Source organism: Condylura cristata, unplaced genomic scaffold (genome assembly GCF_000260355.1).
Source record: "Condylura cristata isolate star-nosed mole 26May11 unplaced genomic scaffold, ConCri1.0 scaffold00014, whole genome shotgun sequence".
Classification (NCBI taxonomy): Eukaryota; Metazoa; Chordata; class Mammalia; order Eulipotyphla; family Talpidae; genus Condylura; species Condylura cristata.
In genome coordinates, this window is record NW_004567115.1 from 23,765,270 (window position 1) to 23,781,687 (window position 16,418).

The window sequence follows — 16,418 nt, forward strand, 5'->3', positions numbered from 1 at the left end:
AAGCCCCAAAACCTGCCTGCTCTAAGTGGGTTGTGCCATCCGCCGCAACAAGACAAAACATATAAAGCTTTAATGAAAAGTGACTTTAATACAGTGAATATACAATATGGAACACAAAGAATATAACTTCTAAATCAAACACCTGAAGTTACCCATCCCCTCATGGGCAAAAGTCAACCCTAAAGGGATTGGCCCAAAGCAAGGCCTGAAAGCCTGCCACAAGACTAAAGCTTCCTCAGGTCTTCGTCTTTTTCTACATCTGGCCTCCTTCTCTCTTCTTCTCTCTCCTTTTTCTCTGCTCAGCTCCACCCTCCTTCTGGGTGGGGCAGGGAACCTGGAACTTCCCTTTTCCTAGGGACCACCCAGTTACAAAGCCACTCAGCATGAGTTTGATCCCCCCACCCCAGAGGTGACCACTTGGCGGCAGACCTCTCCTGCCCTGCCTGCTGCTCCCCTCAGCAGTGTACTTGGTCAATTGGGCTATTCTGCTCCCCACTCTGTCTCTGGTGAAGCCTTTCACCATTCCTGCACCTCTGACCTATACCCCAGTTCTGTATGCATAAATAAATAAATCTTAAAAAAAAAACAGATGCAGAGAGGAAACTAAGACTTATTCAAGATCACACAATAGAGGTTCGTTTCTAGCTGGTATAGGGCATCCCACCCAGGAGGCCTTACCCAGCACACCGTCTCTTGCCCCCAGGCAGGCTGTGGTCCTGCCACCTTCATTCTATACTTTGCAGACCCCAACATGGACCACGTGCTCAGAACTGAAACTGAAAAGAAGCCCAAGATGTCCCATGTCTCCTATAACACAGCCTGCCACAGTGAATGTTTCCAAGGTCAGATCCAAAGGAGTTCGAAGGAGAGGCAGAGGAGGTGTAACAGGTACAGGTTTCATGGACTTCGCCCCCACTCCAGATACTGGAACTCCAAATCCCATCAGTACCAAGGAGAAGCAAGCTGGGACTGTAACAGGGTGGTCCCTAGGAAAAAGGGAAGTTCCAGGTTCCCTGCCCCACCCAGAAGGAGGGTGGAACTGAGCAGAGAAAAAGGAGAGAGAAGACAGAAACCAACGGAGACCTGAGGAAGCCATATGGAGCAGCAAGCATGTGATGAAGAAACCGTGCTTGTTTCCTGACCCTGGACTGGTTAAGGCAGATGTGGGTGAGATACCTGTAGGGAGGTGACTATGGCAGTGTTTATATTGATTTTGATTTTGCTCTTTTCCTCCAAACCGTGCTTGTTTCCTGACCCTGGACTGGTTAAGGCAGATGTGGGTGAGATACCTGTAGGGAGGTGACTATGGCAGTGTTTATATTGATTTTGATTTTGCTCTTTTCCTCCCAGATTTGTCTGGCCATTTCTGACCCTTTTCCATGGGTCCCGGCCAGAAGGTGCTTTAGTCTAGTGGCAGCTTTCAAGACTTGCTTTGGGCCAACCCCTTTTGGGTTGACTTTTGCCCATGAGGGGATGGGTAACTTCAGGTGTTTGATTTAGAAGTTATATTCTTTGTGTTCCGTATTGTACATTTACTGTATTAAAGTCCCTTTTCATTAAAGTTTTATATGTTTTGTCTTGTTGCAGCAGATGGCAGAACCCACTTAGAGCAGGCAGGTTTGGGGCTTCAGGGGTGTCCCTCTCCCCCTGTCCTGGAACAGATTTGGGGTGTCCTGTAACAGGATGTGAGGGCAGATCTGAGCAGCCAGGTTGGGATAAAACCGGGCATGTGGGCTCTGGGGGTCTCTTGGCCTGGTGGTTCACGGCTGATCGTTTTGGCGCTCAATCGGTTTTCAGCGTGCCGGTGGAGTCCAAGTCAGCAGAACTGGTAGAACATCCTAGTTAACTTGTATTTCTCTCCCTCTTTCCCTGGGTTATTCCTTTACCTTTCTCCTTATAAATAAATCCATCATTTAACCTTTTTTTGAGTGTGTCCATAATATGACTGAATCGTAAGCGCGCGAGTGAAGACCCACAGACGGGCAACCCAATTCACATTGGAGTGCCTTGTAACAGAGGGACCTCTATTCTTGGGAAACCCAAGTGCCTCTGGTACCTAAGGGCTGGTGTGAGACCACAGCCTGATAGGCGTAGAGAAAGAAGTGAACAGGAATTTTTTTTTCACTCTTGAAGTAGAAAAAAATACCCTTGTTCTACTCTATTTGGTTAATCACCAAAATCCTTAACTATTAGAGAAGCTGCTCCCCAGAGGCAATACATCCATCTGCAGCCAAGAAGATAATTTTTCAGGTTCAGTAAGCCACCCTTTTGCAGGAGGCTGGGTTGCAATCAAACCAGTGGGGGAGGGACAGAGTAAAAAATGGTGCCCACCCACCCACAGGTAATTTTCCATCAGCACATGTCAAGTCATCCTTGGTACAGCTTTGGTTGATTTATTTGCAGTCCCTTTATTTGATGGAACTGGAAAAAGAAACTCTATGCTGTATGGATCAGGGGTCCTTCCCCACTTTTCTCTGGGAGGGAAAGTGCTAAGATTGAAGCCTACCTGGTTCAAAAGGAAGCTGGTGCTCGAGTTCCTTTACTCATATGACACCTACATCTTCCCACCAGGGAAGCAGTGCTAAGGAAATGTGGCCAGTACTGAAGAAACAGCAAGAGAATGGCTTCTCCCCACAAGGAAGGAGAAATGCTTCTTATGAATAGTCCCTCCAATTTAGGAGGGTGTCGGGTACTCTTTGTTCCCCAATCACGGATTATTGGGGGGCAGAACAGGCAGGGTCTCAAGGTGGGAGCAGCGTCAGCAAGTGGAGATTCCTAAAAAAGGGGGAAAAGGAGAAAAAGGGGAAAAGGGAGCCAGGAAGACATGGGAGTTGGGTGCAAGTCTTCCTGTTCTGCTATCTGCAGAAGTTTATTGTATACATTTTAGGCAGGCAATTAACATATGAATTGGGCTGAGACCACAATCTTTTCTGAAAGCAGTTTGGGGTTCTATAGAACTTCAGCTAAGATTACATTATTGATCTATTAATTAAGAAAAGTCCATAAAATTTAAAGCTAACATTTTTTAGTGATGGTTGGCTAAAAATAAAATTCTTTTAGAACTAAAATGCTATTCTATGACCTTCGTTTTTACTAAGACATCTTAGAGGGTAAAGTCAAGGATTAGGGTGGAGATGTGAAGGAGAGAGTAATTAAGGTCGTGGGCTAGGGTGGAGTGATTCTCTTGCAAGTCAATAACAAAGATAAAGTAAAGTTCCTCAAAAGCTGAATAGAGGGTTTAGGTGAAGTTCCTTATTTGAAGTTTAGACAACAAAACTTAAGCAGTTCTTTAGATGGATTATGTGAGATAGTAGAGAGATGGGATTTGGGTTCTCATCCTGGCAGTAAAAGAATTCTGATTAATCTAGTACTGCCTTGTTTTAAAATATTAATTTTGTTGTTATAATTGTTTTTATTAATCAGCCAGTTGTAATATTTTTTATTCCAGGAGGATTTTCCATCCGGAGGCAGCGCTTGCTCACCTGAGCTAGGCAGCATATTATGAGGCTGAGGCAGTCCAGTAGAAAACTGACGGTTGCTTGGAATATTTTGATTATACAGAAAAAGGGGAGGTCATAACAGAGCTAGCATGGAAATTCTGATTTTTCAGGGCATGTCCTCTCCATCCAGAATATGTCTGATGATAGAGGTTGCTCAGCTTGTGTCAGGAGAGAGCAAGGCATTTCCCCAGCTGGAAACAAAAGGAAGTGGAGCCCACAGCTCTTTTGGGTGATGAAAGGTTCAAGCCAGGGGAAAGGTTATAGAGAGCCAGAGGGGAGGCAGGGAAGAGAAGTGTTTCCTGTATTTGAAGAAGTCACCAATGAGGAGAAACGGCACATCTTTTATCCCAAGCAACGCACCTCACTTTCTAGTCAGGATACAACTGTCTATCCCTTTTGTGACAAATGGTAAGTTGGGACGTGGAGACATCCTCAGAGCTGTCATTCAGTTCCAGTGACTCCAGCAGGAAATTGCTGGTCAAAGTGTAACAGGGTGGTCCCTAGGACAAAGAGAAGTTCCAGGTTCCCTGCTCCACCCAGAAGGAGGGTGGAGCTGAGCAGAGAAAAAGGAGAGAGAAGAGGAGAATGAAGCAGGATGGAGAAGGAGACCACCTAAGGAAGCCACATGGAGCAGCAAGCATGTGATGAAGAAACCGGGCTTGTTTCCTGACCCTGGACTGGTTGAGGCAGATGTGGGTGAGATACCTGTAGGGAGGTGACTATGGCCGTGTTTATATTGATTTTGATTTTGCTCTTTTCCTCCCAGATTTGTCTGGCCATGTCTGACGGTGCTTTAGTCTAGTGGCAGGCTTTCAGGCCTTGCTTTGGGCCAATCCCTTTTGGGTTGACTTGCCCACGAGGGGATGGGTAACTTCAGGTGTTTGATTTAGAAGTTATATTCTTTGTGTTCCGGATTGTGTTTTTACTGTATTAAAGTCCCTTTTCGGCCCTCCCTGGTGGCGCAGCGGGTTAAAGCACTGCACTGAGAAGCTAAAGCCACTTCTGCATGAGTTCGATTCCCGCCTGCCCTGGAGGTGACCACATGGCGTGGCAGACCTCTCCTGACCGGCCCGCTGCTCCCCTCAGCAGTGTACTTCGTCGATCTGCCTGTTCTGCTCCCCACTCTGTCTCTGGTGAAGCCTCTCACCGCCTCTGCACCTCTGGCCTGTACCCCAGTTCTGTATGTACAAATAAAATAAATCTTAAAAAAAAAAAAAAAAAAAGTCCCTTTTCATTAAAGTTTTATTTTTTGTCTTTTTGCGACAGAAGGCAGAACCCACTTAGAGCAGGCAGGTTTTGGGGCTTCAGGGGTGTCCCTTTCTCCCTGTCCTGTAACAGATTTTGTCCTGTAATAGATTTGCTGCCCTATAACAAAAGCACGACAACTCCAGGTGCACAGCCTCTCGGCCACCACCTGGCACACATGTCCCAGTGCCAGTCCCTGCATATGGCACTCTGATCGATGATTAGGACCCACCCCTGTCCCCAGTCAGGCTACTCTCATCCCCTGAGAGAGAGCTGGGCTTCATTTTATTCCCCAAAGCAGGCTTGCCAGACCTAAGTGGACAGCTTGAGGCCTAGTCATGGGGTACAGCAGCTTGGACGAGGGAGAGAGAAAAGGAAGGGCATCTCTTGGACACAGGTGACAATTTTTTTTTTAAGATTTATTTATACAGAACTAGCGTATGAGGTGCAGGCCAGAGGTGCAGGAGCAGTAAGAGGCTTCACCAGAGACAGAGTGGGGAGGAGAACAAGTATACTGCTAAGGGGAGCAGTGGGAGGGTCAAGAGAGGTCTGCTGCACCATGTGGGTCACCTCTTGGGGGCAGGGATCAAACTCATGCTGAAATGGCTTTAGTCTCTTAGTGCTGCGCTTTAACCAACTGTACCACCAGGGAGGGCCCCATTAGTGACACTTTTGAGGAGACCCTGCTGTACCTTTTTCCCAGTCCCCCACAATTCCACAGAGCCTTTCCCAGTACTAGGAAGACAGTTGGGATTTTACCCTCTGCCCTCCCATTCATGGGCCTCACATCCTGCCCTTCTTGTGCCTGAGGATATCCTTCATGGTCCTGAGCTGCTGTGGCAATATTCCTTGTGGATGCTTTGCAAGATACTGGTGGCAAGAGGAGGCAGAGATTATCATTCCTCTTTCACAAACAGTGCTCCTCAGATTTAGTGAGGTCACAGGGGAAATGGAGTGATGAAGCTGGAAGGGAAGCCAGGGAGAGGTTCTTCTTTGGCCTTAACTGGCCACTCACCCTACCTTCTCTGCTGGAAGGAGACTGGGGAGTAGAGAGTAGGGAGATGCTGAGATGGATGGCACTGGGAGCCAGTCATTAACGTTGCCCACCTCTACCTCCTGAAGTTTGGATTGTCCCCTGACCTGAAGGAGACAAAAGGGTTAATCCAGTGGTGGCAGGGTGTGTCAAAGAATAAAGGGCAAAACAAGGGTGAAATGCTGAGCTCTGACAAGTCAGGGTGGGTCGGGTGTCTCCTGAACAGGAAGGATGGCTTTGTTTATGGGGGCACAGTTTATCCGCAAGTCCAAAGTGAGAAGGTCCTGGAAGGGGTGGGGGCAGGGAGGCAAAGAGCAAAAGAATGTAAACACTGCGGAGAATGTCTGCTCTCTCCTGGGAGGTGGGGGCAGTGGAATACAGCCATGGATTTCTAAAAAGGGTCTTCCCTTTTTGGCATCTGGTCCCCATTAAAATATTTCAACAGAAGCCATGGACACTCAAGGCACTGTGCTCCTACGGCCCTCTCAGGACCACAGAGGACCAAGAAGAAATGGCATTATCAAGGAAAAGCGTCCTGACTAAGGCTGAATGGACCATCTCCACTCCTCCATCCCTCCAGTCCCCTCTCAGGAAGGAGGAGGAGCCAGTGAACCAACTGGAATCTGTTTTATGTGTTGCCAAGGGCATAAGAAGGATCCATTGTTCCTGGGAACCAGGTGGAGAACTGCTTATGTTCAGTTTGAATGGCCTTGCCCACTTCAAGCAGAGACAGGGGGGCAGCTGGCAGAAACTCAGATGGGTGGCACACACAGAGCTGGGCACAAGTGTAACACACATACATACACACCACGAAACCTGCCCAGATAAATACATACCACTGTCAAGAGTCACACAACTCAGAGACCTGTACACACACTCTGCAAAAACTCAGATATATTCCAAGATCCTCCTCCCAGGATGTAACTGGGTGGTCCCTAGGAGAGGGGAAGTTCCAGGTTCCCTGCCCCACCCAGAAGGAGGGTGGAACTGAGCAGAGAAAAAGGAGAGAGAAGAAGAGAGATGGAGAAGGCAGATGGAGAAGGAGACCTAAGGAAGCCACATGGAGCAGCAAACATGTGATGAAGAAACTGGGCTTGTTTCTTGACCCTGGACTGGTTAAGGCAGATGTGGGTGAGATATCTGTAGGGAGGTGACTATGGCAATGTTTATATTGATTTTGATTTTGCTCTTTTCCTCTCAGATTTGTCTGGCCATTTCCGACCCTTTTCCATGGGTCCCGGCCAGAAGGTGCTTTAGTCTTGTGGCAGGCTTTCAGGCCTTGCTTTGGGCCAATCCCTTTTGGATTGACTTTTGCCCACGAGGGGATGGGTAACTTCAGGTGTTTGATTTAGAAGTTACATTCTTTGTGTTTCATATTGTATATTCATTGTATTAAAGTCACTTTTCACTAAAGCTTTATATGTTTTGTCTTGTTGCGGCGGATGGCAGAACCCACTTAGAGCAGGCAGGTTTTGGGGCTTCAGGGGTGTCTCTGAATTGAGGTGCCCTATAACAGATTTGCTGCCCTATAACAAGGAGAGTTATCACATTCATATGCATAGTCATGTGCACCCGGCGAAGGCCACCCACTCATACATGCAAGCCCACACCCAAGCTCAGCCGTCGTACTCCACACGGGCACGTTCCATCTGCGGAGCTGGGAATGAAACCCCAAAGCTCATGGCTGCAAAAAGTTCCAAGCCCAGCGTAGAAGCAGAACCGGGTCAGAGGCCAGCACACTTGGCTGCCTCTCTCACCACCCGTCTCTTAGTAGGAGTGCTAATGGCACAGAACCTCAGGTCCCGAGTCTGCCGTGGGAAAGTTTTAAAGCATGTAAGGCAGAGTAGCCTAAATTAAACCCAGCACCAGCCTGGCTTGCTCCAAGGGAGCACAGTGCTGGCCAGTGCTCCGTGTCTCCTTGTCATCTGTCCCAGGGAATCTCCTCCGGCAAGTCCCTTTTTTGGAAGAGGATGGCTGAGAAAGAACGCCTGCCTCGCTGCGGAGATGGGGCATCATCACAGTCACTGGTGGGCACTAACCATGGTCTCGGCACCAGGTGCGGGCAGGTCCCGGAAAGGACCAAATAGATTCCAGCCTTGAAGGCAGGGCTGAATACGGGAAGACCTCTGTCCGATGCTGAGAGCCCTAGGAGAGAAATGAGCATGTGTGACAGCTGGATGCTGAAGAAGAAATCACTTCCAGATGAGGGTAATGAGAGAAAAAACTTCACCAAGATGGGATTGGAGTTGAGTGTTAACAAATGATTAGGAGTAGGAAAGGCACAGAAAAGGGAAAATGATATCCTAGATTTTGGATGGTCATCGACATAAGTGCAGTTTCTAGGTTGGTGGGATGCCTTCAAGCCTCGCCTTTCTTTTTTTTTTTTTTAAAGATTTATTTATTTATTCATACAGAACTGGGGTACAGGCCAGAGATGTGGAGGGTGAGAGAATTCACCAGAGACAGAGTGGGAAGCAGAACAGGCAGATCGGCGAGGTACACTGCTGAGGGGAGCAGCGGGCGGGTCAGGAGAGGTCTGCCACGCCATGTGGCCACCCCCGGGGCAGGCGGGAATCGAACTCATGCAGAAGTGGCTTTGGCTTCTCAGTGCAGTGCTTTAACCCGCTGCGCCACCAGGGAGGGCCAAGCCTCGCCTTTCTTATTGTATATTCCACCATCGTTTACTCACCACCCCCTGCCTCCATCTTGGATGCTTTGCCTTTGTTCATTCACTTTTAGTTACATCCAGGCTTCAGACTTGATATTCAGCGCACTTTGAATTTGGTAAAAGAAATGCCTTCCTCCTGAAAAGATTTCTTCATCCCCAAAGCCAGCTATCTGAATCAGAAATTCTTGGAACAGTCTCTCTCCCCAGTAGACGTGACCCAAGCATCCTCATCCTCTCTCAGCTGCCCTAAAGCTTTCTCACCTGGCACTCTTCATATATTCTCCAGCATGTTCTTTCTCCAGTACACCTTCCTCTAAGAAGTTGGAGTGCAGCAGGAATATAATGGTTCAAGAAATGTTAACACCATTGCTAAGTCTGCCATTATGAGGATGGTGTAGCATATAATTTGAAGGAAATAAAAAGATGATGCCTTCCTCCAATGAGGGAACAAAAAACAATTTCTCCTTAAAATTTTATCATTATATATGCATGCTTATAAATAAATTTTTACCTCAGGCTTCCCTGGTGGCCTAAGGGTTTACTCTTAGCCCTATCACTGCTATTGCCTGAATTCTATCCCTGACCAGGGAGCTGACCCACCTGGCACAGCAGGCCTCTCCTATTTCACCCACTGCTCCCCTCAGCAGCGTATTGCAGTACATCTGCCTGTTATGCTCCCCACTCTGTCTCCTCTCACCCCCACCTCTACGCCTCTGGCCTATACCCCAGTTCTCCTATGCATAAATAAATAAATATTCAAGTATATATATTTTTAAAAAAAGAAAGGAGGTTTTCAAAATACCACTTAGCTGTGTAAAAGATGTTTGTTGGTGTCATTAATGAATACACAGAAGACACTAATCAACTAAGAAATTATTTTGAGCCAAATGGGAAATCTGAAGTGGTTGAAATCATGACCATGAAAATCAAGGCAAAGGCAAGAAGAGGGACTATGCCTTTATGATCTTTGATGACCATGACTCTGTAGGTGAGACTGTCATTTAGGGAGCCATACTCTGAACAGCACAATTGTGAGGTAAGGAAAGCCTTATCAAAGCAAGAGAAAGCCTGTGCTTCGTCCAGCCAAAGAGGTCAAAGTGGTTCTGAAAACTTTGGTGGTGGTGATGGAGGTGGTTTTGGACAACTTTGGTCATGGAGGAAACTTCAAAGTCCAAGGTGGCTTTGGTGGCAGCTGTGGCGGTGGTGATACTGACACAGGGCAGCAAGGGGCACAAAAACTGGTCAAGAATACTGCCCACCTGGTCACTCACTGTCTGAGTTCTTTACCTGCACATACAATTGCAAGACTACTCAGTTTCAGAGAACAACAATAATGGGATTTATTTAACAAATCAAGGGGAAAAACCCCAAAAAGCTACTGAGCCAAAAATGGCCATTGACAAACAAAAAGCATCAAAGATGGCATCTTCCCACCATTGAGGATGCAGAGCTTCTCTCCTGAACAATATCAAAACTCCCAGGATGGCATCTTCCCACCACTGCTGACCTGGGGCGCATGGCAGCCAGGCTCTAGGCCAGGTTCCAACTCACAAAGTCAAGAACAGGAGACTCTCCTGGAGCTGCCAAGATGCCCCAGCACAGCCCCAGATAAGAGACATGCAAAACAGCAGCTGCAGTGGCTGAGTGCCCACAAATGGCCACACGCATGCAGCCCAGCAAGGTGCCTGCTCCAGGTCTTTGCCTTCTCTGCCAGCTTGTAATGGTAGCAAGTTTCAGTCTCTCAGCCACTTGCAAATCTGACCTTTTCCTCTCTGAGTTTGGCTGCTGAAAGTCTGACCCTGTCCTTCAGAGGATTGGCGTGGTGGGGGCCTGGCCATGGAACTGCTGAAGTTCTCAACATGCTGGATCCTGAATACTGAATGCTCAAACACTGAATCCCATCCACCCAACCCTGGAGGCTGCTTCTACAGTCCTTTAGATCTCTTATCAGTCTCCACACTAAAATGTGAAACTTTATTAGCATTTTTCCTGGGGTTAGCTATCCTCACCCTCCCTCCCGGATGCCACCTGCAACACCACAGCCTCTGGCTTCAGCCACCATTTACAATACAGTGGCAGTGGAGATGGTTATAATGGATTTGGTAATGATGAAAGCAGTTTTGGAGGTCGTGGCGGTTACAACAATCAATCTTCACATTTTGGACCATGAAAAGAGAAAATTTTGGAAGCTGAAGCTCTGGCCTTTGTGATGGTGAAGGTCAATACTTTACCCAACCACAAAACCAGCATGGCTCTGGTGGTTCCAGAAGCAGCAGTAGCTACAGCCATGGCAGAAGATTTTAATTAATCACTAGGAAAGAAAGCTTAGCTGGAGAGGAGAGTCAGAGACATGACAGGGAGCTATAGGTTACAACAGATTTGTGAACTCAGCCAAGTCAACAGTAAGTTACTGTACACTTAAAACTTGTTGAGGACCAATTGCATGTTAAATGCTTTCACCACAATAAAAATCAAAGCAATTAAAAGAGTAGTATTTCATGAAAACTATATGGGGGGCCTCGCTGGTGGCACAGGGGTCTCAGTGCTATCAAACTATTGCCAGCCACTGTGCATGAGTTCAATCCTCAGCCAGGGAGGTGACCCACATGGCGCAGAAGACTTCTCCTGTCTCCCCCACTGCTCCCCTCAGCTGTGTACCTCAGTAGAGCTATCAGTTCTGCCCCCTACCCTGTCTCTGATGAATCCTCCACCCCTGCACTTCTGGGCTACATCCCTGGTCTTGTATTCATAAATAAATAAAAAATAAATCTGAAAAAAGAAATGGTATGGAATGCAGATTCAAGTGTCCCCTATGTAAAGTTGTCTGGAACACAACCACACTCACATTGATGACTGATTTCATGCTGCAATGTGGTGGAGCTTGCTGCCAAAATGCCTTGTATAGCTTGAAGATTCCCAAGCCAGATTTCAAAACATGAGACTGACCCTCTAAGTGAGCCAAGGAAGTTTACAGAATGTTAAACCAGCTACATTGGTGTTTATATACCAAACTTACTGTAGACGAGGGTGGGACCTCTTTGGGATGGGCCAGTCCTGCTAGGGAAATCCTAGAAATTCCCAGGCCCCTTAGAGGATCCCTATATTCTATGTATTGAGTCACATTTGCCTGAGTGCCTGAAGGCCTTTGAGAACAGGACCTCCAGAGACCCGGATCAAACTGGTCTATCAGCACTCTGAGGCAGCCTGCAAGGCTCCACATCTGTACTCACTATGGGAGGAGACGAGGCAAACATTGCTGCTTTGGGGCTCACTTCCAATCCTCTCCAGCCTGCTCCCTTTCACCTTTCCCCCCAGTGCCCTAAGTACGTTAGAAAGAGAGTGAGATCAAAACACAGAAACTTCCCTCCTGACAACCCCCCTGCCTGTCCCCACTACTCTTCAAATTTCAACACTGGACAACTGTGGCCAGCATCCTCCCTACCAGGGAGGTCTTCTCCTGGGACCACCCCTCCTCAGTTTCCTCAACTCCCTGGAGGGGGTTGGGGGAGGCATGAGAGCAGGAAGGGAGCAGTAACTAGAGGTGTGAGCTTCACCCCTTCTTCGGGAGGCCCTCATAAGAGCTGTGAGAAAGCCAGCAAATTGTAAGGCTGAAGTGTCACCACTTTCAATCCCAGTAATGCTCAGCCATTGATTGGCAGGTGTCTCTGGCAACACTGTCCAACTTGTGGGGGGTAAGGATATACAAACCAGGGACCTTGTAGAGGAAGAACCGTGGGAAGCACAAGGAAAGACTGATGAGGAGGCAGCCCATTGAGCCCCAAGTCAGGGCTGGGCCATGGCAGCAGCCTTTTCTTACTTGACCAATGAAGCATCATTCACAGCTCATTTCTCACTTGACATTTTTGCTTGATGTGGCTTATCTTACTTCCCACCCACATGCCTGCACTCACATTTGCCCCCAGATTAGAATATGATTCCAATGTTATGAAGCCATTTGACACCAAAGGCAATAATCCCAGCAGCCAAGAAATATTCTAGGACAGGATGGTGAGAGGACAAATTCCTGGCCTGCAGGGAGAGTGCTCAACACCATCTATGATCACCATGGAATACAATGGCATACATTGTAGGGAGGACCCTGTACCCTATGGCCTATGGGGCTGTCTTTTTAGTCATTTTAAATGACAGGAGTCCTCTATAGGCTGCAGGTAAGAAGTCCTTCAATGGATTCTGCCAGAACACCTTCCATGTCTCTTCATTTTTCATTCAAAAAGAAAGAAAAAAAGAAAGATATGGGGCCTCCCTGGGGGACCAAGGGGTTAAGTCTCAGCACTATGAAGCTATCAGCAGCCACTGCAGCACAAGTTTGATTCCCCACAAGAGAGTAACACACATGGCACAACAGACCTCTCCCATCTCACCTGCTGGTCCTCTCAGCAGTGTACTTGGTCAGTTGGCCTCTTCTGCTCCCCACTCTGTCTCTGGTGAATCCTCTTATCCCCTCACCTCTGGCCTATACCCCGACTCTTTGATGCATACATAAATTAAATAAAATTTTTATTTTAAAAAAGGAAATGCTTCTACAAATGCCTTCAGCTTGGAGACTAAAGGCTCAAGCCTGCTTTCACTCTAAAGTCATGTTCCTTTGTCTCCTGGCCCCACCCAAGCCCTCCACCCCTACTGAACCATGGAGAGGAAATGCCAGCAGGGTGGGGGGCCTGGTGGCCTGGCTCTGAAGCAGAGCTTGGCTGGAGGAAGGTGCTTCATCCTGATATCCTCCTATTCAAGAGATTCTTTCTGCCCAGCTCTGGGTAATTAATGGATTCAGCAGCTGGTGCTGGGTGGAGATGAAGCCACAGAGGGCTCCAGCTGGAATTTGGGATTACTGATGCCCTTGCAGACAAGCCAGGTGGTGGAACCCAGGAAGCCCAACAATATTCATCTCAGTCTATTCAGTCTGTGAAACAATCAAATGCCCACTAAGGTACAGGTTTGGAGAGAAAGGCAAAAAGGTGGAAGACACAATAATGCCCTCACCAAGCCTCATGTTATTGTAGATCATTGAATCCATATCTAAAAGTGTAGGGCTACTCCTCGACTGTCATGTTATCAAGGCAACATAATTTGATGTGATTCAAGTAGGTAGTAGGCAGGGGGGAGATAGTACAAGAGTAAATCAAAGAAGACTCTTCAGAGAAGGTGAGCCTTGAATTTTGACCTTTTCCTGATGGATGACAAGTATATAAGATATAGGAAGTTTATGGTTAGAGGTATAGACTGCATCCCTGCAAAGAGAAAGGTTGCAAACTGGAGAAGGAAGAACATAAGGGAAAATTTCAAATCAAAGACACCTCCCCCTTTACAACAAGAAATGTCAAGTTTGAAATGACGGAAGACTGGTCATCATAAATCAGCATGTTGGTGTAATAAAACATTCCAGCTGATCAAAACCTTTATTTTTAAAGATATATTTTTATTCATTTATGTATACAAGAGCTAGGGTGTGGGCCAGAGGTGTGTGGGGGGTGGTGAGAGGATTCACCAGAGGCAGAGTGAGGAGCAGAACAGACTGAGCCACTGAAACTCGCTCTGAGGGAAGCAGTGGGCTGGTCAGGCGAGGTCTGCTGCGCCATGTGGTTAGCTCCCTGGCCAGAGATTGAACTCATGCCCCAGTGACTGGCAATAGCTTAATAGTGCTGAGACTTAACCCCTGAAGCACCAAAAACCTCCTTCTCCCCCATCAAAACTTTTTTCAAAAGCAATGCATGTTTTAAGTCCTCTTCTTAAGCTTACAGTTACAAGATTTTGCTTATTAAGAATCCTGGGATAATTTTATATTTACCCCAAGAATACCAGGGATATTCTGGAAGATGTTTTTTAAATCAATTCCTTAGAGGAGGAAAGATTCCTACAACATGTGGAAACAAGTTCCCTGATTCTACAAATGTGCTGGATAAACAGTAACATGCACAAATGTACAAAGTCTCTCTCAGAAAGAGAAGAGATACATATAGATGATAAGATAGATACAGATGTGGGTCTCAAAACAGAATCTAAAATAAAACAGGGAGGTCCCCATATTCCAAGAGTAAGGAGGAAGCACACAGCCAGAGAACTGTGGGGGGAGGGGTGAAGGGCTTGGCAACAGTACAGACTACTCTGAGACTTTGAGTAAAACTGCCCAAAGGGAACTAGAAAATCTCTTTCCACCATCCAAAGAGCAAGAAGCATGACTGCTATACCTCAGAGCTTGAGATAGGAAATAAATAAATAAAAGCTCTCCTATAAAAGTATTATCACCGAGATCTATTTTATGTGCATCTAAATCTATGTTATGTGCATTTAAATTTATTTTACCTGCCCCACGAAGTGAGAAATCATAGCCAAGAAATGAACATAAAAATTCATCTAGCTTCTGTTCAACTCTAAGACCCCAGTAGAAAGAAATGCAAGACAAGTCTACTTCTAGATCACACTCACTGAAAAGAAATCTTAGCTGAAGATGAACACACAACAAAAACTTAGAAACCACAAGAAGAAATAGACCACCTAAAGAAGTCTAAGTACATATAGGAAAATCAACATTCCAAGATGCAGAAAAATGAAATAATCTGCAAGCGAGTTCAAAATTACTAGTGAGCTAACCAAATAGAGTCCACAATGAAAATGGAATACTTAGAGAAAAGGACAGATAGATGTGGAAAACAGTCAAATATACTATCTAGAAATTAATCATTGAGGCCCTCCCTGGTGGTGCAACAGGTTAAAGCACAGCACTATGAAGCTAGCTGCAGCCACTGCAGCACAGGTTCAATCCCCAACCAGGGAGGTGACCCACATGGCGTGGCAGACCTCTCCGGTCCCTCCTGCTGCTCCCCTCAGCAATGTACTTCATCCATCTGCCTGTGCTGCTCCCCGCTCTGTCTCTGGTGAAGCCTTTTACTGCCCCCTGCTTGTACCCCAGTTCTGTATGCATAAATAAATAAATCTTAAAAAAAAATAGAAACCCACAGCGTTTCAGATGCTGCCTCTCAAGTACCTCAACTCTACTCACTGAAGTCCCTGCCACTCATGAAGGAGGAGCTTAAGAGGATGGGAATTTTCTCTGGCAGTAGGACTTCCTATGTCCCCCATGGCCTTGCAGTGATCCTGGGATATTGCTGCTATAGCTCTCAGATAAAAGGAAGCTCTGAAATTCCATCTCTACTCTCTCAGGACCAGCCAGGGTCTGAATTTCCTTTTCTTTCATTCTGATCTCTAGCAGTGTCTGTTTTAAACTTAGTAGGAGGTAGATTAATTCCTTCCAGTTTCAACCTCTAAACTATTTTAGAGGTTATTTTAGAGGGCCTATACTCTTCTATCATAAAGTTAGAAAAACAATTATATCTACAAAATACCTTGGTGAGATTTTGATAGAAAGTACATTGTACCTACAGATGAATGTGCAGAGAATTGGTGTCATTACTATGAGTCTTCTGACCTATGACCACTGCATATATCTCTCCCATATTTATTTCATCAGCACCTTATAATTTTCAGCAGACAGATCCTATGCATGTTTTGTGAAGTTTATACCTAAGTCTTTCTCTTTTTTTGGAATAGTTTTTCTTTGTAATAATTGATACATGCCATTTTAAGTTAGTTCCTATATGTTTGTTGTGAGTATGTAGAAATACAGTTGATCTTGGGCCTCCCTAGGGGTTAAGTCTCCACATTATCATGCTATCACTAGTGTGGCCTGAGTTCAATCCCCAACCAGAGAGTTAACCCGCATATGACACAGTAGACCTCTCCTGTCAAGCCTGCTGCTCCTCTCAACTCTGTACTTCTGCTCCCCACTCTCTCTGGTGCGTCCTCTCAACTCCTACACCTCTGGCCTATAAGACAGATCTTGTATGCAAAATAAAGTAAATAATTCTTAAAAAAGAAATGTACTTCGGGCTCTCCCTGGTGGCGCAGCGGGTTAGAGCATAGCACAAAGCTTAAGCCGCTTCCGCATGAGTTCGATCCC